Source organism: Microcaecilia unicolor, chromosome 7 (genome assembly GCF_901765095.1).
Source record: "Microcaecilia unicolor chromosome 7, aMicUni1.1, whole genome shotgun sequence".
In the NCBI taxonomy this organism is placed as follows: Eukaryota; Metazoa; Chordata; class Amphibia; order Gymnophiona; family Siphonopidae; genus Microcaecilia; species Microcaecilia unicolor.
This window is the reverse complement of record NC_044037.1, coordinates 199,108,143-199,132,259: the sequence shown is the minus strand read 5'-3', so window position 1 is coordinate 199,132,259 and position 24,117 is coordinate 199,108,143. Positions and strand designations below refer to the sequence as shown.

The 24,117-nt window shown below is 44.3% G+C and overlaps 1 protein-coding gene across 6 annotated transcripts in view; it reads right to left on the bottom strand.

Annotated features, from left to right (window-relative positions):
* The window catches only part of ANKRD44 (ankyrin repeat domain 44), a 477,800-nt gene that overhangs the window by 95,414 nt on the left and 358,269 nt on the right, over positions 1 to 24,117 (bottom strand). The gene's annotated exons all lie outside the window — the stretch shown is intronic.

Sequence of the window (24,117 nt, the reverse complement as noted above, 5' to 3'; positions counted from 1 at the left end):
CGGTTAGAGTACTAATTTGTTCTCCATTTTAAATCAGTGTGTCATTTGGAGGGGATGGCTATAGGGACTCCCTGTAATCGCGCAGAGATGTTTTCACCTACTAAAAGGTCATCGAAACAGACATCATGTTATGAAAATCAGCTGCTTCACAATCAGACTTATAAGTACTGAAAACTGGGAACATTTAACATCTTTTTTTTTTTCCTGAGCCTACATCAAAAGAAAAAGATGGCTTCTGGGAACTTGCTCCTTTTTGTTTTGTGGAATGCAGTAAAAATGCACTTGCTTTTTTTTTTATTACTACTATTTCACAGATATTGAATAATGTATTGAATAATGAGATAGGGGCCTTCTTCATGCAGAAGTTCTGTCCAGAAGCAGTCTAAATGTGCCAACATTGTCCAGTTCAGCACACTATTAGCCCAAGATCATACAAAGCTAATTATGTTCAATGGAAAATAAATCTGTTGGCTCAGGCTGCTTGCTATGTGAATATTCCATCACTTTTTCATTATTCATAACAAGTATTATATATTAAAGGCATTTGCTTAAACTTTGTTTTAATTCGTTTATCCAGTCCTTACACACACGTGGAGGGGCATAATCGAAAGGGGCGCCCAAGTTTTCCTGAGGACATCCTTGCAAAGGGGTGGGGAAACCCGTATTATCAAAACAACATGGGCGTCCATCTTTCGATTCAATACGGTCGTGGACGACGCCCAAATCACGAAATTTAGGTCGACCTTAGAGATGGTCATCCCCGATTTTCTGCAAAAATGGAAACCGAGGACGCCCATCTCAGAAAGAACTAAATCCAAGCCATTTGGTCGTGGGAAGAGCCAGCATTCGTAGTGCACTGGTCCTCCTCACATGCCAAGACACCAACCGGGCACCCTAGGGGGCACTGTAGTGGACTTCAGAAATTGCTCCCAGGTGCATAGCTCCCTTACCTTGTGTGCTGAGCCCCCCAAAACCCTCTACCCACAACTGTACAACACTACCATAGCCCTTATGGGTGAAGGGGGGCACCCACATGTGGGTACAGTGGGTTTCTGGTGGGTTTTGAAGGGCTCACATTTACCACCACAAGTGTAACGGGTAGGTGGGGTGGGCCTGGGTCCGCCTGCCTGAAGTGCACTGCACCCATAAAACTGCTCCAGGGACCTGCATACTGCTGTCATGGAGCTGGGTATGATATTTGAGGCTGAAAAAAATATTTTTTAAATTTTTTTTTTTAGGGAGGGGGTTAGTGACCACTGGGGGAGTAAGGGGAGGACATCCCCAATTCCCTCTGGTGATCATCTGGTCATTTAGGGCACACTTTTGTGGCTTGATCGTAAGAAAAAAAGGACCAGGTAAAGTCGTCCAAGTGTTCGTCAGGGACACCCTTCTTTTTCCATTATGGGTCGAGGACACCCATGTGTTAGGCACGCCCCAGTCCCGCCTTCGCTATGCTTCCGACACGCCCCCGTGAACTTTGGTCATCCCTGCGAGAGGAAGCAGATGAGGATGCCCAAAATTGGCTTTCGATTATGCTGATTTGGACGACCCTGTGAGGACGCCCATCTTGCGATTTGTGTCAATTTGTGCCCTTCTCTTTCGAAAATAAACCTGATAGTTTTGCTTTTTAAACCCAAAGGTAATCCTAAGGGTGACTGAACAATTAGGTATAAAATGTGTTGTTGATTGTGGGTGTTTTTGTACTTTGTTTGTTTGTTTGTTACATTTGTACCCTGCGCTCTCTCACTCATGGCAGGCTCAATGCGGCTTACATGGGGCAATGGAGGGTTAAGTGACTTGGCCAGAGTCACAAGGAGCTTGTTTTGGACTGCTTTGGGTCCTGCTGATCAGTACATCTGCTGTCTGGAATTCTGGACGACGGAAATGAGAAAATAAAATTTAAATTTTGGATGTACTCTGTAGAAATTGTTGTTTACTTTTGCAATGTGTGTATGGATGCCTATTCTGGTATATACACGTGATCATATTTGAATAACTGTCTAATGGCTATGATTTCTGAATATGTGACATCATTAAAGGACAGACTTTTAAATGCCCAGCTGGGTATATATGGTAATCTCATCTTTGTTAAACGTTTCAGATATATTTGCTCCCATGATATTATTCCATTATTCTGTCTCACTGTATTTTCAAATGTAAGCCACATAGAACCCGAGTTTGCTTGGGATAGTGTGGGATATAAATGTTTTTTTTTTTTTTTTTAATCCTTTATCCTCGACTTTTTAAGACACCAGCTGGATGGTGATGGCACACTGAAAGCAAGTTTGATGTACAGGGAAGACTAACCCAAAATAACCTGTTCCTTAGCTGGGCCCTAGTATTACCATACTGAAAAAGCGACCAGCCTCTGTGGTTATGTTCCACTAATTAACTTATTAGCCAGTTAATAGTTTAACTTATCTTGAAAGAATTATATAACCTTTGGATGCATGACTAGGGACACAAACATACACTTATTTATTCAATATCACAATTCCTCATGTACAGCCAGAAATCAACCTTTTAGGGTGGATAGTGTTCACAATGAGCTCCTTTTATTATCGACCAGATAAAAGAGAGAAGAGTTTTCAGTTTTGGCACAGTGTAAGTCATCACAAGAACAAAATATAACAAAACCAATGGACTGATTTGGGGCTTATAGCCCATTTAGTTATGTTTAAACAAAAGAGATCTGCATGGGACCCAAACTAGGAGGGAGAAGGACACAAATCTGCAACAACCCAGATCCCTTGACAAAGCTCAGGCGAAACGGGAACCTGTCGGGGTCCGGAGAATGTTCATACCATGCAGATAAGTGATTGTCTTTCTGTGAACGCCATAAACAGTATGGGGGGGAGAGATTCTATATACAGCACACAGAAAATCTGTGCAGAAAACATTTCTGCCCAACAGTATTCTATAAGCAATGGCTAGATTTAGGTGCTGTACACAGAATATGCTTAGTTGACACCCTAATGCCTAAATCTATGCACATCCATTCACACCAACGAAAACATGGCATAAATCCCGGCGCATAGATTTAGGCACAGAGAGCCATATTCTATAACAGTGTGCATAAATCTTAGAATGCCAATAAAACGCCCATATCCCCGCCCCTGCCTACATGTGTTAAAATTTAGGCACTGTACACTACAGAATACACTTAGAGATTTGTGTGCGTAGATTTTACCTATTGTTAATTAGTGCTCATTACTGTTTGTTAAATGCTGATAATGCTGATTGGCTTGTTAAGCCAATTAAGTTATGTGCGTTGTTATAGAATAAGCTTGGATTTCGGCACAGAAAGCTAGGCACGCTATATAGAATCCGGGGGTTAACGGGCAATTCTTTAACTGGGCACACACATTTACGTGCCACTTGCGTGTGTAACCCTGGTCTCACCATACAGTCAGGGCACCATCATGGGTCAGCACCTGAAACCAGGGTCACAAAATTATCATTATTACTAAATCCAGGTCTTTTCCAGTTTCTTACTCACTGAGTTGGGCGAAGGCCAAGGTCACATAAAAATCCAGAAGGCCGCAGCTAAGGCTTTTACTCTTTATTCACTTCCTTTGTTAATTCAGGAGTAACTCACTCTCGCATAAAGACTCCAGTCCAGGTTCTTATATTGAAAACAACAGGAACTTTACTCAATTTCTGCAACAAGCAGTTCAAATCCTTTTGGAATAGAACAAGTTAATTTATAATCCAACTAGATGTCTTGTACAAATAAGTCGAAAACCAAACTCACAGATATGGTGTAAATCCCCTAGTTCAATTTTATAAATCCTACCATATGTACATATTCACAGCTCCTCTTGTCTATTACCCATCTTTTTTGAGTGAACAACCTATGGCTGTGCTTGCAGCACTGGTGAAGCAAGCCATCCCCACTATGGTTCAGACCTCCCTGTTTGCCCACTCTCTTCCAAAGGTGTACCTCTCAGGGCTACTACCTTTACTCCAAACAGGTTCTTTCCTGTTTCTGCTTCCAGGGTGGGTTGCCTTGATTCCCACCTGGAGCACTCCTACACTTCACGGTTAATGTTTGGACTAGCAGAAACCTCCACTTAGTTCAGCCTTAGTTTCTTGAACCCATTCAGGACACCCCCCTCTCCAAAAGGATCCTGGCGGGGGTAGACCAATAATATTTATTAACTGCAAACTCCTCTCCCACTGTCATTCAATAACCAGGAACATTTCTCTCAGCACTTTCCCATACACACTTGTCTTGGGCTGGGCTTCTCATACTCCCTTTCCAACTAGTTCTCTCCCCCTAGTGACTCTAGGGAGGGGCTCCCAGCACTTTTGTGGGTTAAGTGTACACTTAGTTTACAGTTTATTAAAACTTGCTATACTGCCTTATCTGTCAAGAAGCCAAAATGGTGTACAAACTAAAACCAAAAAGGAAAGGAACTTCATTAAAACAACAACAGACAATTTTATTTATTTATTTAATCTGTATCCCACATTTTTCCACCTATTTGCAGACTCACTGTGGCTTACATAGTGCCGGAGATGCAATTGCAGACTCCGGTGTAGACAAATACAGAGTGATGTAGAGATAAGATAAAGTTCATGTGGTATTGCTACGTGAGATAAGGTAAAGTTCGTGTGGGATATCCACATAGGGCGTCATACACGGAAAAGTTGTGTTGTGTCCATACCGTATTTTGGTTTTGTTGTGTTGTAGCGGTCAGGCATTTATGTTGGGTTGGTAGGGCATGCCTTTTTGAACGAATACGTTTTTAGTGTTCTCCAGAAGTGTAGGTGGTCGTACGTGGTTTTCATGGCTTTAGGGAGTGAATTCCACAGTTGCGTGCTTATGTAGGAAAAACTGGATGCGTAAGTTGATTTATTTGAGTCCTCTGTAGCTTGGGTAGTGCAGGTTTAGGTACTTTCCTGATGATTTTGAAGTATTTCTACTTGGTAGGACAATCAGGTCTGTCATGTATCCCAGGGCTTCACCGTAGATGATTTTGTGAACCACTGTGCAGATTTTGAAAGTAATAAGTTCTTTGATTGGGAGCCAATGTAGTTTTTCGCGGAGGGGTTTTGTGCTATCAAATCGAGTTTTTCCGAAGATGAGTCTGGCTGCTGTGTTCTGAGCGGTCTGAAGTTTTTTTAATGTTTGTTCTTTACATCCCGCATAGATTCCATTGCAGTAATCTATGTGACTTAGTACCATTGATTGTATCAGGTTGCGAAATGTATCCCTTGGAAAGAATTGTTTCACTCGTTTGAGTTTCCACATTGAGTACAACATTTTCTTGGTTGTGGATGTCACTTGTTTCTCTAGTGTTAGGTTGCGGTCTATTATGACGCCGAGGATCTTCAGGCTGTCTGAGATAGGGAGGGTGTGATCTGGCGTGTTGATAACTGTGGGGTAATCCCGTGTTGTGTTGGGGATGAGACAACAAGATAACAATCATCCTCAACCAATACAATGACCTTAGTTCAGTCAGGCCAGACAAATCATCCTTCACCAATATAATACATAATCATAAAACATAATTGAACACAACGAACGAATGAAAGTGACAGCAAAGCAACTAAGCTCTTTTCTGTCAGGTCGCATGTAAGTGGTATAGCATGTAAATGCAAAGGGATGTTCACTTGGGTGGAGCATGGGATGGGCCTGGGCAATGCTGCCACTTACAAGTACAGCTTGCAGAATACTGTAAGTCACCCGCACCCTTGCAGCATTTATACAACAGCAGTTACACCAGTACTATGACTGGTGTAAACTGTTGTCATGTAAATATTAGGCTTGCCAATGCTAAGTGACACTAGAATTGTATAATGGAATCTGGGTGCCTAGGTTCAGTTATAGAATAGGCAGTGTTAATCGCTTCTGCTGCCAGCAAAGGAAAGTTTAAAGGATTGCAGGGGGCAGTTGGTAAAGGGAGAGATGTGAGGGTGGGTGAGTGTGGAACGAGAGACGGGGGGTGGGGGGGGGGGGGGGGAGTAGTGCTGCAAACATACCAATAAATAAATAAAATACCATTGAAAAAAAAGAAAACAGATGGTGTGGCGGAATGGCTGGAGGTTCACTGGGGAATTCCATGAAGGCCCTGACCACATGCCACTGTTATAGGGTTAACAAAATGTTGCTGTACATTAGGGCACTTAATCAAAAGATCTCAAAAAGCACAGGTAGCTACTAGAGGTCTTAACTCACCTGTGGTCAATGACTCAGAATACAGAGAAGACTGCAGAAAAGCTGAAGCCATGCACTACAATACAAAGTATTATCTTAGCATACCCTGCATCCAGAATGCTCACTTTTTCAATTCCCTCTTAAAACTGAAGATAAAGGGGATAATTCTATCAAAGAGGGCACCAAGCACACACATAAATGACCAGAATACTGGCATATATGCACATGTGGATGAATATACATGCATAAATGCCAATATTCGGGTGAAGTGCTATTCTATGAGATGGTGCATAATTTGTAGGTTTGTGTACATATGGACAGAATCTTGGTAGGACGCACAGTTAAATGCGTACATTATAGAAGACTGTAATTTACGTGCCTTTGTTTTGCTTTTTAGCAATCTACCATGAACATTTCTACCAGCTCTATGTCTGGTGTAAATGTTATTGCCTAAAATATGCACACACATTGTCAATGCTTCACTAGTATTCTATAAAGGAAGGTAGGCACCCAATTTCCTTTATAGAATAGTCTCCGAATAGGCACCTTCTTGCAAACTAAATACAGGTGCACCTTCATAGAATTGCCCTCAAAGTGAGTAAGTTGAGATAACTGTTTCTAATTTTTGCTCCATGCACAAGTAACTCCCACTAAAACCAAAAGCAAATGGGTTCTTCTACCTACTTCCAAAAAAATGCAGGAGATCCAACACCTCTTCCAGAGGCATGGAAATGCTAAATGAAGTTCATATTGATGGAAGAGATTCTTTTAAGATCAAACTTGTCAGTTTTGCTCTGTAATACCAACCAAGAGCCTCATTACTTGACAAAGGAACATTGGCCTGCAGTTGGTCAGATAAATATAGTATTTCTGCTTACTAACAGAACGCTTTCTCACAAGAGTAAAGTATTGTGGTTGCTGTGATAGCCCATTTGAATAGAATTTTATTTATTTTCTCTATGTTCTCTACATAATAGGAACATGAATTCTAGCCAGCAGGGCAAAGATGCAGATCTCTTTGCAAGCACAAAGCAAAGGGTCTGGTATATTGGCAACAAATCAGCACATGCATCCCCAGGGTACAGCATGCATAATGAGAAGTGGCGAGAATTCTATCCCGTTAAGAAAAACTACTTTTCAGAAAAGTGAAGATTTCCAGAAAAAAAGCCCCTCAAAACACATGCAATATTTTTTCTTTTACTTACTATGTCCAATGGGAGTTGGCTTGCAATCTGATTAAAAATGGTAATAATTCATTAAACATAAAAATGGGGAATTCTTGTCTTTTTTTAAATTTGCGTTTTGAGATATACAAATTCAAAGAATCATCTTTGAAAGGAAATAACAGAATTGTTACAAAGAAATATCCAAGGGAAAAAAGTCCAAAAATACTGGGACAAATCTATATAACATTTTATAGTCCTCCATGGGGAATTGGAATGCTTCGTAAATACCTAAACAAGAAAAAGGAGTAAAAAAAACAAACAAAAATAAAAAAAATCAAAACTTACTACTCTTCTCTTATGAAGACAAGAGGATGAAACAATTAAAAAGACACCTTTTCCTTCTGGAACAAATTCTTTACTTTAATATGTCATTCTTTTCTTTCACTATGCCTAAAATACTAAAGGATTTTTCTTGGAATGGGGTAATGATGTAAAGCAATTTCTGTTATAAAGTATGTTTTACAAACTGGAAATGGCTATTATAAACCTGTTGGGAAATACCTGTATAATTAGCAACGTACATGTGCAAGCAAAGTCAGGCCATGCAAGTAAAAGTCTGCTACTGTCATTCAGGTCTCAAACCCCCTGATCAGGACTGGCTTGAGAAGAGCAAACCAAAATCCAAGTGAGGACAAGGTAGATTCATTTTATTCCATCCAGTGCAACTATTAATTAAATGATTAGGCTAGACTGTCCTGCTTCAATCTTTGCTACAGCTAAGGATGGAATCTATTAGAGAAAGAACAAAGCCCCATTTAAAATTAAACAAAACATGACCGATTCTTTTTTGCGGTTTATCAAAACATACTATATGAAAGTAAGGTCTACTTTATCTATTCTAAATCAACATCTGGCAAACATGAACGCATACACAGTGATACCATCCTGCTAGAAAATTATGCACTCACTCCTACATCTTATACAAGAAAATATGGCTTCCCAGCAAATGGTAAGATTTATAGCACTGTTTCCAGGGAGGAATAGCTGTCATGCAAACAAAGGATTCAGAAATAAGCATTTTCTTGGAGGGGAAGAGAGGAATGTAGCAGAACCAACAGAAAAGGTTATCTTTTCTGTCTAAAACTTAAAACCTACGAGTAAGTATGAAGCTATGCTCATATTCAAGTATTTCATTTGTATTGTGCTGACATCTTATCATATCTATGTTATATGAATGTTCTCCCATGCTGCCTATTATGGTATCATTTGCATTCTGCGGACATTTATCATATTTCTGTTATATAATTGTTTTACAGCACTGTTAAATGTTTATATGAGTTGTCTGATACTGTATCATGTTAGTCCTGTTACTAGGATTCAATTTGCCATCTACAAGTTTATGCTGAATTCATTTTGCTATTATGATGCTATTAACAAAACTTTAAATTTTACGTCAAGCTGCACCTGTCATACATTGCCTTGGTGAATCTCTTTATAAAGGCGGTTAATAAATCCCAATAAATAAATGGTTAATGTGAAAGGAATTTGTGGACAACAGCACTTCCAGCAGAACGAATGTCTCACCTGCAGAAAAGTGGAGCAGGGCCAGTTCCCACATGGGGTTACTGGGAGAAAGAGAAGCAGGGTTGGTTTAGTGAGGCACTGATTATACAAGGCACTATAGGCTTTGCTCCCTCATCTACCCCTCCCCCCTGCTTGCTTGCCTCTCTCACCCCAGTGTGGGATCTGTGCTTTGAGAAACTAGGCACTGGGTGAACAACTAAACTGCAGTAACTGCTGTTGTTTCTCTGAATCCTGCAGGTTTTAAAATCTGACATGTGGCAGGCTTGTTGGCAGTTTATGCATGTCATGAAATTACTATCAATCACACTCAATAATCAAATCATACATCAGAAATACTCAAATACTAGAGCCAAATTTGGAAATCATTACATATATCCAAATTACTGCAAGCATCAACACTATATTTTGAAAGAAAAGAAAAAAAATACTCTTTACCAGCAGGGGCTGCCCTACCATTACTTCCCCAACCCCTTTCCACCAATTTACCTTTTCTTTCTTGCTTTCCAAAGGCAGTGATTCCCACAGAGGCTGCACTGCCGCTGGCCCCAGCCCCTTCTGTCCACTGTGGCCTGCCCTGCCTCCAAGGAAAGAGGAAGTTAAATCAGAGAGGCAGGCTGAAGTAGAGAGAAGGGGCCAGGACCGGCAGCAGGGCAGCCTCTGGGAATCGCTGCCACTACCTTTGGAAAAATGACAAAGAAAAGATAAATTGGCGGAAGGGGGCTGAGGAAGGAACAAGGGAGATGGCAGACCGTGGGCGAGGGGGGGCAGCTCATTACTTGCCTTGGGGGGGGGGGCCGCAGCTCATTCCTCACCTCAGGTGGCAGATGGTCTTAGGCCACCCTGTTTACCAGTTATAAATTATAAGACAAGACTTCCGGTGATGCGGTGAGCGGGTCGGCAGCAGCTTAACTCGGCTCCGAGGTCCCTCGCTGTTGAGCGCTAACATTTATGAGGAAATAAGCTAAAGCAACTGCCTACCACGATAGCGAACAGTGCACACACTGCATGGACAAGTTCCTCCACAAATCGCCGACGGAAATGGCACAGAAATCTTCAAAAAGAGAAAAAACTAAAGCGGGGGGAAGCGAGTCCAAAATGGCGGACGCGATCGCGGTCGCGGCACCAACTCCTATATTTACAGACGCTCAGCTGGAACAAATAACAGCGGCAGTAATAAAAGCCATGGATCCGCGCTGGAACTCGCTATCAGAACAATTGGAGTCCTTCCAGGCAAGATTGGACGGCTTGGGGAAAAGAACTGGGGATTTAGAAACAAGAGTCTCAACTATTGAGGACGAAACTCAATCACAGACCCCAGATTTAGCTTTGTTAAAAAAACAAGTAGCAGAGCAAGCCCAGAAATTGGAAGACCTGGAAAACAGATCCAGAAGAAACAATATAAGAATAGTGGGCATACCGGAGAAGGTTCCAGAGAAGAACTTGGAAACGTGGCTGGAGGCATGGCTGGCAAAGGAGCTAGCAGTAACAGATTCTGGAAACCCCCTAGTGGTGGAACGGGCGCACCGCGTGGGCCGTAAAGATGACTCTAAAAATCGCCCCAGGGTGATTGTGGCGAAGATACTCAACTTTAAACACAAAGTGGAAATAATGAACGGGTTTCGCCTCAGGAGAACAGAACTCGAGTATGAAGGGCACAAGATATTGATTTTCCAAGACTACTCTCAGTCTGTTCAGGAACAGCGGAGAGGATTTCATCCGTTATGCTCCTGGCTAATTACAAATCATCTGAAATTTGCCTTGATGTACCCAGCCCGCCTTAAGATTTTGTTCCAGGACAAGTGGCATCATTTTCATACTGTGGCTGCAGCTAAATCTTTCCTCGCAGACAATGGGCATGCAGTGGAAGGCTGAGTAGATACATGTTAGATAATGTGCACTGTTATGTGAAATTTTGTGGTTATATTATAGAGCGGTGGTTGTCACTTAGGATGTTACAGGGAGCGCTGGGAGCGAGGGCCTCTTGCCTCTAACGGGAGAGAACATTCTGTGTTTGTTCACAGAATGACCGGGGTGCAAGATTGGGTATTGGGGAGAAGGGATGGGGGGGGGGAGGAAGGGAGGGGGGATGGGAGTTGGATAAGGGGGGTAGGGTTGAGTATGGGGAAGGGAACAAGGAGGTTAGTGAGGAATGTCATGTGCTCCACAGAATGAGGACAAGGCCATTGCTGCATAGGATGTGGAGAAGAGTCATCAGTATTAGAATGATTATTTATACAACTCACTGGGGGGAGGCTGGGTCCCCTGGGGAGAAGATCAAAGATGGAAATGGCTACTGGGGCACGTTAATAACAATGTATGGCACATATTAAGAAAACACGGTTCATCTCGTGGAATGTGGGGGGGATTACGTCGCCAGTAAAGCGGGCAAAAATATTAGCGGCATTGCGGCGACATGAGGCAGATATAGCTTGTTTGCAAGAAACTCGTCTCTCAGAGGTAGAACACATGAAGTTAAAAAGGTCTTGGGTGGGAGAAGTATTCTCAGCCTCGGCTGATGGGAGGAGGCGAGGGGTAGCGGTCCTCCTTAAAAGGAGTGTGGCTGCTAAGGCAGAACTGGTATCAAAGGACGAACAGGGAAGATACGTTTTAATAAAATTGTGGCTACAGGGGAAGGAGATGGCGTTGCTGGGTGTCTATGGCCCCAATATATATGAACCTACCTTTTACCAAACATTAATACGTCAGTGCGCTAAACTGCAGTGCCCGCTGATAATATTGGGTGATTTCAATTTAGTGGTGGATCCAAAGCAAGATTGTTCAACTCCTAAAGGGGATACACAGGGAGGAAGCAAGGCAAAGGCGCTGAAGGTGTTTATGAATACCTTGGGGGTGTTGGATACATGGAGAGTAATGCACCCGGGCGAGAAAGAATTTACCCATTTGTCACGAGCGCATGGGACTCTATCCAGAATAGATTATATTATGGTAAGCAGAGAGATATTCCCAATGGTCTTACAAGCAGAAATAGGCCCTGAGGAGATATCAGACCACAGCATGGTGTGGGTGGACATGGAGGCGCCTAGTTACTTTCAAACTAACCGGGGATGGAGATTCCCAGGGTACCTTTATGGGAACAAAGATTTTGCGCAATTTATTGTAACAAAATGGGAAGATTATGCCAAATTCAATAGCCAGCATTCAGATAATCCCAGCTTATATTGGATGGCAGCGAAAGCGGTCCTCAGAGGAGATGTGATAGCATACGTGACGGCACGGAATAAAAAGATAGCTAGGGCTATAGTACAACTGGAAAAACAGGCACAGAGGGCAAAACGACAATACGCGGCTAACCCAAATAAAAAGACATGGGAACATTATAAGACAATACAAGTAGGCCTCAACTCATACCTGCATGAGAAGACCACTAGAGCGATGTTTTATCAAAAATACAGATTGCATAGGCATGGGAACAGAACAGGCCCCTTACTAGCAAAATTAGTAATGAACTGGAAACCTCACCGGGTGGTCACAGCTGTGAGAGACAGTCAGGGGGCGCTACGGACCAAAAATGAGGATATCAGACAAATATTCGTGCAATATTACTCTAAGCTATATCAGAAACAGCAAACGATTAGAGAACAGTCTCTGGATACCTATTTGGGGAGGCTGGGTGTTCCGCGCTTACAAGACCAGGAAATTAGACAGCTGAATGAACCCATCCAGGGCCAGGAACTCCAAAAAGTGGTTAGAGGGCTGACGCTATCCTCTGCACCAGGCCCTGATGGATTCTCGGGGGAGTTTTACAAGCTATTGCCCGAGGCTTCCCTGGGCGTCCTTGGGGCATATTATGATACTGTAGTGGAGGCTCGGAGGTTTCCGCAGTATGCAAACTCAGCGCTTATAACTCTGTTACCGAAACCGGGCAACCCCAAAGACCAAGCTGAGGGCTATCGGCCAATATCACTACTTAATGTGGATAATAAAATATTGGCAAAGATTTTGGCTGATAGACTAGCAAAAATTCTGCCAAGGCTAATCGGGGAAGACCAGACGGGGTTTGTGCGCAATAGACAGGCAGGTGGGAATGTCCGCAAGTTGCTCTTGGGAATGGCCCGTAGCAAACATGAGGAAGTACCAGCACTCCTTCTGAGCCTCGATGCGGAAAAAGCATTCGATAAAGTGGACTGGGAATTCATGTTTGATACGATGCGCTATATGGGCTTTCATGGCTGGTTTTATGAGGCTGTCACTGCATTATACACAGAGCCCTCAGCTGCGATCCTTCTTAATGGAGTTAAAAGTGAGAATTTTCAGATATGCAGGGGGACACGTCAGGGATGCCCCTTATCGCCCTTATTATTCATCATAGCGCTGGAACCCCTGCTCAGAGCCATAAAATTGGAAAGGGCAATACAAGGGGCTAAGATAGGAGCCAATGAGATTAAAGTGTTGGCATTTGCCGATGACCTGCTGGTCTTGAACACTAACCCTAATGAAGCACTCCCGATATTATTAAATATAATTGAGAGATATAGCCAACTATCGGGGTTCACCCTCAACCTTGCAAAGTCAACAGCCATGATGGTGCATGGGGAAGGGACTCCCAGCTCTAGACAACTTAAGGTGAATTGGGTGGATAGCGAAATTAGGTATCTGGGGGTCCGTATACCAAAAGATTTAACCCAATTGTACCACCTAAATGTTTCCGGTTTGATGAGGGACACATGCACAAGATTGCAATTGTGGCATGACTACCCACTTTCTTTGTTGGGTCGTATTGCTATAATTAATATGATGATAGTGCCTAGGTGGCTATATGTTTTTCAGGTACTTCCGCTATTCCTAACAACTTCAGCGGAAAAGAAATGGACGAGAGTCATCCAACGTTTCCTCTGGCGGGGGAAACGGGCACGAATACCATTGTGGATACTTCACACTCCAGTGGAATATGGGGGCTTGGGGCTTTTGAACATCAGACATTTAACAATAGCGAGTGGCATGCGCCACATAAATGACTGGCTCAGAGGAACGAGCTACTTTTCGGCCACAGCAATAGAAACAGCAGCGCTACAACATGTACATCCGGGATACATGTTGCATGCTTCAAAAGCGATAATAAGTAAGGAGTTTGTGGACACAGGAATCTTCACATCAGCACGAGCGGTCTGGAGATGGGTTTGCAGACTACACCGCTTTTCAGCAAAGACGACACCGTACTTGCCCATATGTGGGAATTTGGACTTTCCACCAGGGCAGCTACATAGTGCTTATCGGAGATGGAAAACGCAGGGACTGACCTTTTTGGCACAGGTGTTGACAGCGGAAGGAAAGATCCAGCCCTTTGGGGAATTACAAAAAAGATATCAACTACTACCATCGGACATTTTTTACTATTTTCAATTGAAACATTACATCACCGGTTTACCCTGGGACGATTTGACTGAGGATGTCCAGGAGGAGTTGGCGGAGGCATATACCATCAGATCCCAGCAGAAGGTTCCATTGAAATTCCATCATAGACACCTTAAAGATGCAAATACAGAACTTGACACTGGAAAGCTGGCAGAGGCATGGAGTGCGGAGCTGGGAGTAACTATAAAAGCTGCAACAGTAAAGGAACACATCTTGGGACTGAGGCACATAACCCAATCCTCAAGACACTGGGAGATGCAGTACAAGGTAGCGCTCAGAGCATATATACCGCCAAGGCGGGCCTTTCACATGGGCTTATCCCCAGATGGGGCATGCCCAAAATGCGGGGCTGTAGGAGCCACTCTTGGACATATGTTTTGGGCCTGCCCGCAAATACGTACCTTTTGGGACAGACTTTTGAAATGGATCTCACATGCTTGGAAGACTGGCTGGCAACCCAGCCCGGAGATGCTGTTTGGAAAACTGCAAATACTTAAACCAATCCCACAAGGCATGCGTGAATTCTCGCTTCGTGCTATAATTGTGGCCAAGTTAAACATTTTAAAATCATGGCTGTCCATAAAAGCTCCCTTGCTTCAGTCTTGGAGAGGGGAGATGATACAACTTATGAGATTTGAAAGGTTGGAAGCAAAACGACAACCCCCCGCCAGAGAGAAAAGATTCTTTCGCAGATGGGGCCCCTTTTTGGACACATTGACTCCTAGAGCGCGAGGCCATTTAATGAACATGTGAAAGCAAAGCACGGACTTGATTAACAGGTTAAGAGACTGAATTACCTCCAAGGGGGGGGGGGGAGGGAAAGGGCGGGTAGTAAAGTTTGATTGTATATGTTTCTGAAAATTAATAAAAATCATTTAAACATAAATTATAAGACAAACAAAAAGTATAGTTGTTGGTAGCTGCTGTGGGCCTCTGGGTTGAGCTGCAAATCTTCTTAGCTACAGTATCTGGTCCATACTTCTTGATGGCAGCCATATTGTTTTCTGCCCAGCAGATAGATAGATAGATAGTTCGCCTCTCAGCAGGCACGCCAGCGTAGCTCCAATTGAATGGTCCTTCAAGGTGTTCCCGGGTTCAGTCCAAGGCTTTAATTGAGCCAGTCTAGGTTTTCTCCATTTACTTTTACCAAAGCAAAGAAATAACTCCAACAAACATAAATTTATAGTCCTTGATCCATATACCTTGTCCAGTCTACAAGGATTGTAAAACTTAGACCTCTAGCCTCAAACAGTTCTACTGCTACAACTCCCACTCCTTTGGGGCCAGCAGCCTACCTCCAATTAGACAATTCTCTTGATACTGTGGCCTCTCACTGGGATGCTACCAACACCATTTTATGTTGCATATTTACAGGTTTCCCATTCCATCTCTATTTCTGCTTCTGGACTTGGTATTCCTTCCTCCAGATACTCCATGGCTTCTGGTTCTTTGGGGAGCTCCTCACCCTGTTTCTGCTGCTCCTTTTCTAATGGCTCAGCTGTGTCTGTTTGAAGCTGCCCCAGGGATGACCCCTCCTCCCAGCTTCCCCTTGGAGGCATGATGTAGGCCGCCCAGGAACTGGAACGAAAGTTATTCCACCTTTTCAGACTTTATTTCAAATACGTGTGTATCCAATTCCAATATTCTTATCCTGGGTGACATTAACCTCCATCTGGAAGACCCGAAATCTTGCTGGACTCAAGACTGTAAGGATTGTTTTCATTCTTGGGACATCTTATGGCCAAACTGTGAATCCACCCACATCAAAGGTCATACAGCGGACCTTTGCTCTTTCAGAATGGTCACAGATCGAAATTTTAGAATAATTGACTTGTGTTGGTCAGAAATCCCTTGGTCTTATCACTTTAAACTCAACTTATCCTTACTTTGGCATAGAAAGGGTTCTTTTTATAATCAACAACACACAACTATCAGCACACGAGGTCGAACAGATCCTACGGAATTTTGGTCTAGGATGTATGACAACGAATGGTCAGCAAATACGAATTCTATTAACTTTCTTTCCGAGTGGGACACAAGATGCAACAGTGTACTGGATGATCTTGCACCATTAAAAATCAAATCTTTAAAAAGGACTAACTTTACAGCATGGTTTAATGATGATCTAAAAGAACTAAAGACGCAAACCAGAAGAATGGAACACAAATGGAAAAAAGTAAAAAACGAACATACACTCAAAAAATGGAAATTAGCTATCAGAAAATATAAATACACAATTAGACAGGCACGAAGGTCCTATTATAAATCCAAAATCAGTCATGATTATACAGACTTAAAGAAACTATACCTTGTTGTTAATAAACTTTATGAAACTAACCCAATTACCTCAACAAACATAGATTCCCCATCTGCTGATACATTGGCCAAGTACTTCAATGAAAAAATCTTAAAACTACGTAATGGACTCCCACAGAAGAACTTAGACACTGAACATTTCATTAATTTACTTCAGTCTACCTCCGGAGATCATCCAGCAGATTGGTTTTGGCTGAATTTTACCCCTCTCTCTATTGACTCCGTTACTCAAGCGATTTCCAAGTTTTCCAACTCATTTTGCAAATTGGATACCTGCCCTATTTACTCAAATGTGCTCCTTCCCGGTACGTTCAAGACCTTACATCATATCTAAACTACATGCTTAGACTTGGCTTTTTCCCTAAAGACTACGGCAACATCCTTCTGACTCCTATATCTAAGGACACCAAGAAAAAGTCCAATGATTTCACAAACTACCGTCCAGTCGCTTCTATACCATTGGTAATTAAATTAATGGAAAGCATGGTGACTAAACAACTCACGGAATATCTAGATAAGTTTTCCATCTTACATGACTCGCAATCCGGTTTTCGATCCTTCTATAGTACTGAAACAGTACTGGTTACCCTTATGTCCAAATTCAAACAACTTCATTCGCTTTAAATGTGCTAGTCTTAGAGCTAGGGGGTTGTTTTACTAAAAACCTGCTCTCTAAAGGAGCTCTTTGGGACTGCTTCATCACAATACATTCTTAGCCCTTCTGCTTATTTATTGTCAGAATCTGGTCAGTGCCTACATCTTCGATGTTGGAGTTCTGCTTCCAGAATTCTCATTTGATTATGCTCTAGTTTCCTGCCCTTGCTCCTTGTGAAAACTCCTTCCCTGGTTTCCTGCTTCCCAACCTATTTCGGTTAGACTCTTGCTTAAATCCTGTCAACCGCTAGCTCTTAAAGGCTCAACCTGAGGAGATGGTGGTCTGGCAGGCAGGAAGACCTATAACTTCTCTATTGGGGTCCACACATTACTGGCTGAACTCCGTGACAAATACAGTGCTTCTATAAGCTATACTTTCAACTGCTTACTGCAACAGAAAGCTACTCATATATGCTGATTACTCTGATAATTATGAAGCCAAAAATGCTCCTTTAATAAATGCACTTAACATCGTTTAGTTGTTGTTTCTGTCTGAAATAATTAATTACTGCATTATACTGTTGTGCATCGCTAAGATGCTTGTCAATAATGATATATAAATTTAAATAAATCAAATTATCACACACACAAATTTCTCCACCAAATGGAAATAATTATGGAAATTTTAGTTCCATTAAAGGACCACTATATAGAATTCATTATATTTCATTTGTGACTGCTTTAACAATGATAATCTGTTTTATCAAACAGGATGGTGTTAATTAAACTTATTAGGTACAATAATCAAATGTTTAGAATTCTTTCCAGAGCACACAACTATGATCTGAATATATGTGACTGCCTCCTAAAATTAAAGGCAAAATGGGTGGAGAACAGATCATCAGGCAGCTGAGAATATTGAAAAGAGCAAAAAGTCCTAAATTCTGCAACATTCTTGAATCACATAAATGCCAAACAAGTGGAAACTGGCAGCATTTTAAGTCTCATCCTGCAAAAAAATGATGCTTCAGTTATCTTGGGGATGCTAAAGTGTAAAAGCTCCCTACCAACTGTGTCACAAACCGATATTTTGAGAAAAGACTGTTACCAATCATTGTTATTCCAGTCAAGTGTTCATCTTAACTCAACACATTCCAAGATAACACCACACTTTTTAAAAAATAAAAATGACCTTACTGTAAAACTCAAATCATAGGTCTGGGGATATACTATCTAGAGCATGGGTTCTCAACCCAATTCTCAGGACACATCCAGCTAGTCAGGTTTTCAGGATACACACAATGAATATGCATGAGATTGATTTGCATACACTGGAGGCAGTGCATGCAAATTAAACTCATATATACTCACTTTGGATATTTTGAAAATCAGTCTGGCTTGGTTTGTCCCAAGGACTGGGTTGAGAACCCCTGGTCTAGAGATAGGTCAAACATTTACTTTTAGGAATAAAACTGCAAATCTCCTCTGTAAACTTGGCATTCTCCCACAGGTGGAGTTTAATGGATTCTGATCAGATTACTGATCAGATTTCAAATGCAGAAAACTGGCAAAAAAAACCACAGAGATGCCAAAAAAATTGAGAACTTAATAGATATTACCCCAATTTCTGAAACTGTACTATTACAATCAATAATCATAATTTTATAACAACCCCCTCCCCACAAAACTACAAATTATGGGTGGGATTTGTACCCCTGATCATTGATAGAGGCAGGTTGAAATACTGTGATCAAACATTGTATTGAGCTAATCTCCTTGAAGAAGAGAAGCATGATGTGAAAATTAAACTCTGATGTGCCCCCAAGCAACCTTGAGAATGTATTAGACAACTAGAGGGTGTTTATAAGGAGGGGCATACATTACATACACACAGTGCTTTTTTTGTGCCGGTACGCAACGGTACGGCGTACCGGCACCTTTTTCTCCTCCTCCCCTCCCCTCCAATTATTTCCAGCGATTCTCTGCCTCTCCCCTGCCCTCCCATCGACGTGCAGCGATTTTTCCGTCCCTCCCCTGCCCTCACCTCTCCCATATCCAGCGATTCTTCGTCCCCCAGCGTCCTCCTTCACTGCCTGCCAGCCAGCGTCGGAGTCAGAAGCGAACGGTGCAGGCAGCGATTGGCTGGCAGCGTCGTAGCTTCCCTCTGCAAGTCCCGCCTATGCGTAAACAGGAAGTTGTAGGCGGGACTTGCAGAGGGAAGCTACGACGCTGCCAGCCAATCGCTGCCTGCACGCACCGTTCACTTCTGCATCCGACGCTGGCTGGCAGGCAGTGAAGGAGGACGCTGGGGGACGAAGAATCGCTGGATATGGGAGAGGTGAGGGCAGGGGAGGGACGGAAAAATCGCATGTCGATGGGAGGGCAGGGGAGAGGCAGAGAATCGCTGGAAATAATGGGAGGGAAGGGCAGGGGAGAGAGAATTGCTGGACATGGGATGAGAGGGAAGGGCAAGGGAGAGAGAATTGCTGGACATGGGATGGGATGGGAGGGAAGGGCAGGGGAGACAGAATTGCTGGACATGGGATGGGAGGGAAGGGCAAGGGAGAGAGAATTGCTGGACATGGGAAGGGCAGGGGAGAGAGAATTGCTGGACATGGGAGGGAAGGGCAGGGGAGAGAGAATTGCTGGACATGAGAAGGGCAGGGGAGAGAGAATTGCTGGACATGGGATGGGAGGGAAGGGCAGAGGAGAGAGAATTGATGGGAGGGAAGGGCAAGAGAGAGAGAATTGCTGGACATGGGATGGGAGGGAAGGGCAGGGGAGAGAGAATTGCTGGACATGGGAAGGGCAGGGGAGAGAGAATTGCTGGACATGGGATGGGAGGGAAGGGCAGGGGAGAGAGAATTGCTGGACATGGGAGGGAAGGGCAGGGGAGAGAGAATTGCTGGACATGAGAAGGGCAGGGGAGAGAGAATTGCTGGACATGGGATGGGAGGGAAGGGCAGAGGAGAGAGAATTGATGGGATGGGAGGGAAGGGCAAGAGAGAGAGAATTGCTGGACATGGGATGGGAGGGAAGGGCAGGGGAGAGAGAATTGCTGGACATGGGAAGGGCAGGGGAGAGAGAATTGCTGGACATGGGATGGGAGGGAAGGGCAAGGGAGAGAGAATTGCTGGACATGGGAGGGAAGGGCAGGGGAGAGGGAATTGCTGGACATGGGAAGGGCAGGGAAGAGAGAATTGCTGGACATGGGAGGGAAGGGCAAGGGAGAGAGAATTGCTGGACATGGGAAGGGCAGGGGAGAGAGAATTGCTGGACATGGGAGGGAAGGGGAGAGAGAATTGCTGGACATGGGAAGGGCAGGGGAGAGAGAATTGCTGGACATGGGATGGGATGGGATGGGAGGGAAGGGCAGGGGAGAGAGAATTGCTGGACATGGGATGGGAGGGAAGGGCAGGGGAGAGAGAATTGCTGGACATGGGATGGGATGGGAGGGAAGGGCAAGGGAGAGAGAATTGCTGGACATGGGAGGGAAGGGCAGGGGAGAGAGAATTGCTGGACATGAGAAGGGCAGGGGAGAGAGAATTGCTGGAGATGGGAGGGAAGGGCAGAGGAGAGAGAATTGATGGGATGGGAGGGAAGGGCAAGAGAGAGAGAATTGCTGGACATGGGATGGGAGGGAAGGGCAGGGGAGAGAGAATTGCTGGACATGGGAAGGGCAGGGGAGAGAGAATTGCTGGACATGGGATGGGAGGGTAGGGCAAGGGAGAGAGAATTGCTGGACATGGGAGGGAAGGGCAGGGGAGAGAGAATTGCTGGACATGGGAAGGGCAGGGAAGAGAGAATTGCTGGACATGGGAGGGAAGGGCAAGGGAGAGAGAATTGCTGGACATGGGAAGGGCAGGGGAGAGAGAATTGCTGGACATGGGAGGGAAGGGCAGGGGAGAGAGAATTGCTGGACATGGGATGGGAGGGAAGGGCAGAGGAGAGAGAATTGATGGGATGGGAGGGAAGGGCAAGAGAGAGAATTGCTGGACATGGGATGGGAGGGAAGGGCAGGGGAGAGAGAATTGCTGGACATGGGAAGGGCAGGGGAGAGAGAATTGCTGGACATGGGATGGGAGGGAAGGGCAAGGGAGAGAGAATTGCTGGACATGGGAGGGAAGGGCAGGGGAGAGAGAATTGCTGGACATGGGAAGGGCAGGGAAGAGAGAATTGCTGGACATGGGAGGGAAGGGCAAGGGAGAGAGAATTGCTGGACATGGGATGGGAGGGAAGGGCAGAGGAGAGAGAATTGATGGGATGGGAGGGAAGGGCAAGAGAGAGAGAATTGCTGGACATGGGATGGGAGGGAAGGGCAGGGGAGAGAGAATTGCTGGACATGGGAAGGGCAGGGGAGAGAGAATTGCTGGACATGGGATGAGAGGGAAGGGCAAGGGAGAGAGAATTGCTGGACATGGGAAGGGCAGGGGAGAGAGAATTGCTGGACATGGGATGGGAGGGAAGGGCAGGGGAGAGAGAATTGCTGGACATGGGATGGGCAGGGGAGAGAGAATTGCTGGACATGGGAGGGAAGGGCAGGAGAGAGAGAATTGCTGGACATGGGAAGGGCAGGGGAGAGAGAATTGCTGGACATGGAAGGGAAGGGCAAGGGAGAGAGAATTGCTGGACATGGGAAGGGCAGGGGAGAGAGAATTGCTGGACATGGGATGGGAGGGAAGGGCAGGGGAGAGAGAATTGCTGGACATGGGATGGGCAGGGGAGAGAGAATTGCTGGACATGGGAGGGAAGGGCAGGAGAGAGAGAATTGCTGGACATGGGAAGGGCAGGGGAGAGAGAATTGCTGGACATGGGAAGGGCAAGGGAGAGAGAATTGCTGGACATGGGAAGGGCAGGGGAGAGAGAATTGCTGGACATGGGATGGGAGGGAAGGGCAGGGGAGAGAGAATTGATGGGATGGGAGGGAAGGGCAAGAGAGAGAGAATTGCTGGACATGGGAGGGAAGGGCAAGGGAGAGAGAATTGCTGGACATGGGAAGGGCAGGAGAGAGAATTGCTGGACATGGGAAGGGCAGGGGAGAGAGAATTGCTGGACATGGGAGGGAAGGGCAAGGGAGAGAGAATTGCTGGACATGGGAAGGGCAGGGGAGAGAGAATTGCTGGACATGGGATGGGAGGGAAGGGCAGGGGAGAGAGAATTGATGGGATGGGAGGGAAGGGCAAGAGAGAGAGAATTGCTGGACATGGGAGGGAAGGGCAAGGGAGAGAGAATTGCTGGACATGGGAAGGGCAGGGGAGAGAGAATTGCTGGACATGGGATGGGAGGGAAGGGCAAGGGAGAGAGAATTGCTAGACATGGGAGGGAAGGGCAGGGGAGAGAGAATTGCTGGACATGGAAGGGCAGGGAAGAGAGAATTGCTGGACATGGGAGGGAAGGGCAAGGGAGAGAGAATTGCTGGACATGGGATGGGAGGGCAGGGAAGAGAGAATTGCTGGACATGGAGGGGAGAGAGGAGAATCGCTGGATGGGGAGGGGAGGACAGGGAAGAGAGAATTGCTGGACATGGAGGGGAGAGAGGAGAATCGCTGGACAGGGAGGGGAGGACAGGGAAGAGAGAATTGCTGGACATGGATGAGAGAGGAGAGAGGAGAAATGCTAGAAATGGATGGAGAGGAGAGCAGGAGATAGAGGAGAATTGCTGGACATGGATGGATGGAGGAGTTGGCTAGGAGAGAGGAGAAATGCTGACTTGGATGGAGGAGAGGGGAGAGAGAATTATTGCTTTATATGGATACAGAGGAGGGAAGAGAGATGAGAAATGCTGGACATGGATAGAGGGAAGGAGAGAGGAGAAGTGCTGGACATGAATGGAGGGAAGGAAAGAAAAAAGAAGATGCACATGGATGGAGATGAGGGAAAGGGAAGAGGAGAAAAACTGCACATGGATGGAGAAAATAGGCAAAAGCTGGATCCATGTTATACCTCCTCCAGTCAATTCCATGGAGGAGGACCCAGCTTTTACTTATGGATGCAGGGCAACAAAAGAAGAAGAAAGGAAGAAAGTAAAGAAATAAATGGAAAGGAAGCCCTGGAACCGGAGTTAAGAGAACAGATAGAGAGCAGCAGAATCAGAGACTGGGACCAATATGGATAGAAAAACAAAGTCACCAGACAACAAAGGTAGAAAAAAATCATTTTATTTTCATTTTAGTGTTTGGAATTTGTCTTATTTTGCATTGGGTATACTGGAGCTGTAACAGCTTACAGAAATTATTTATAATGAAAAGAAATCACATTATTTTTTCTCCTATACTAGTTTAATATTTTCAATGATGTCTGTTTATATGCGCCATGGCTGGTATAAGGGGTGTGACTAATGTGGGTGTGGCTATAATAGGGGCGGTACCATGTGTGGTGACCCCGCCCACAATGAGTACCGGCACCTTTTTTTCTACAAAAAAAGCACTGCATACACACCTAGTTTTCAGATATTTTAGTCATTAACCTGCAGATGTGGCCAAATGCACACATAAATGACCATTTATACTCAAATTGTGGGTGCAAAATTGGGCACATGCCCAAATTTACCCATGCAATTTTGAGTACCATTTATAGAATCCAAGGGTATATGTAGCTACTTTCTTTGTCCTTAGTGGGCTCACAATCTAAGTGCTTTTTTTTGTACCTGTGGCAATGGCAGGTTAAGTGACTTGCCCAGGGTCACAAGGAGCTGTAGTGGGAATTGAACTCAGTTCCCCAAGATCTCAGATCACTGCACTAACCATTAGGCTACTCCTTTATGTTTACCGGTAATTTTCTTTTATAAAAGGCTAGATTATGTGTACATTTTAAATTGTAATTTCCCTCGGGCTGTTTTGGTGAGACAAAAAAATCAAATAGTGTAAACTAAAAGTAACTATGTATATACATAGTTAGAGTAAGGTATTTCATAATCAACAC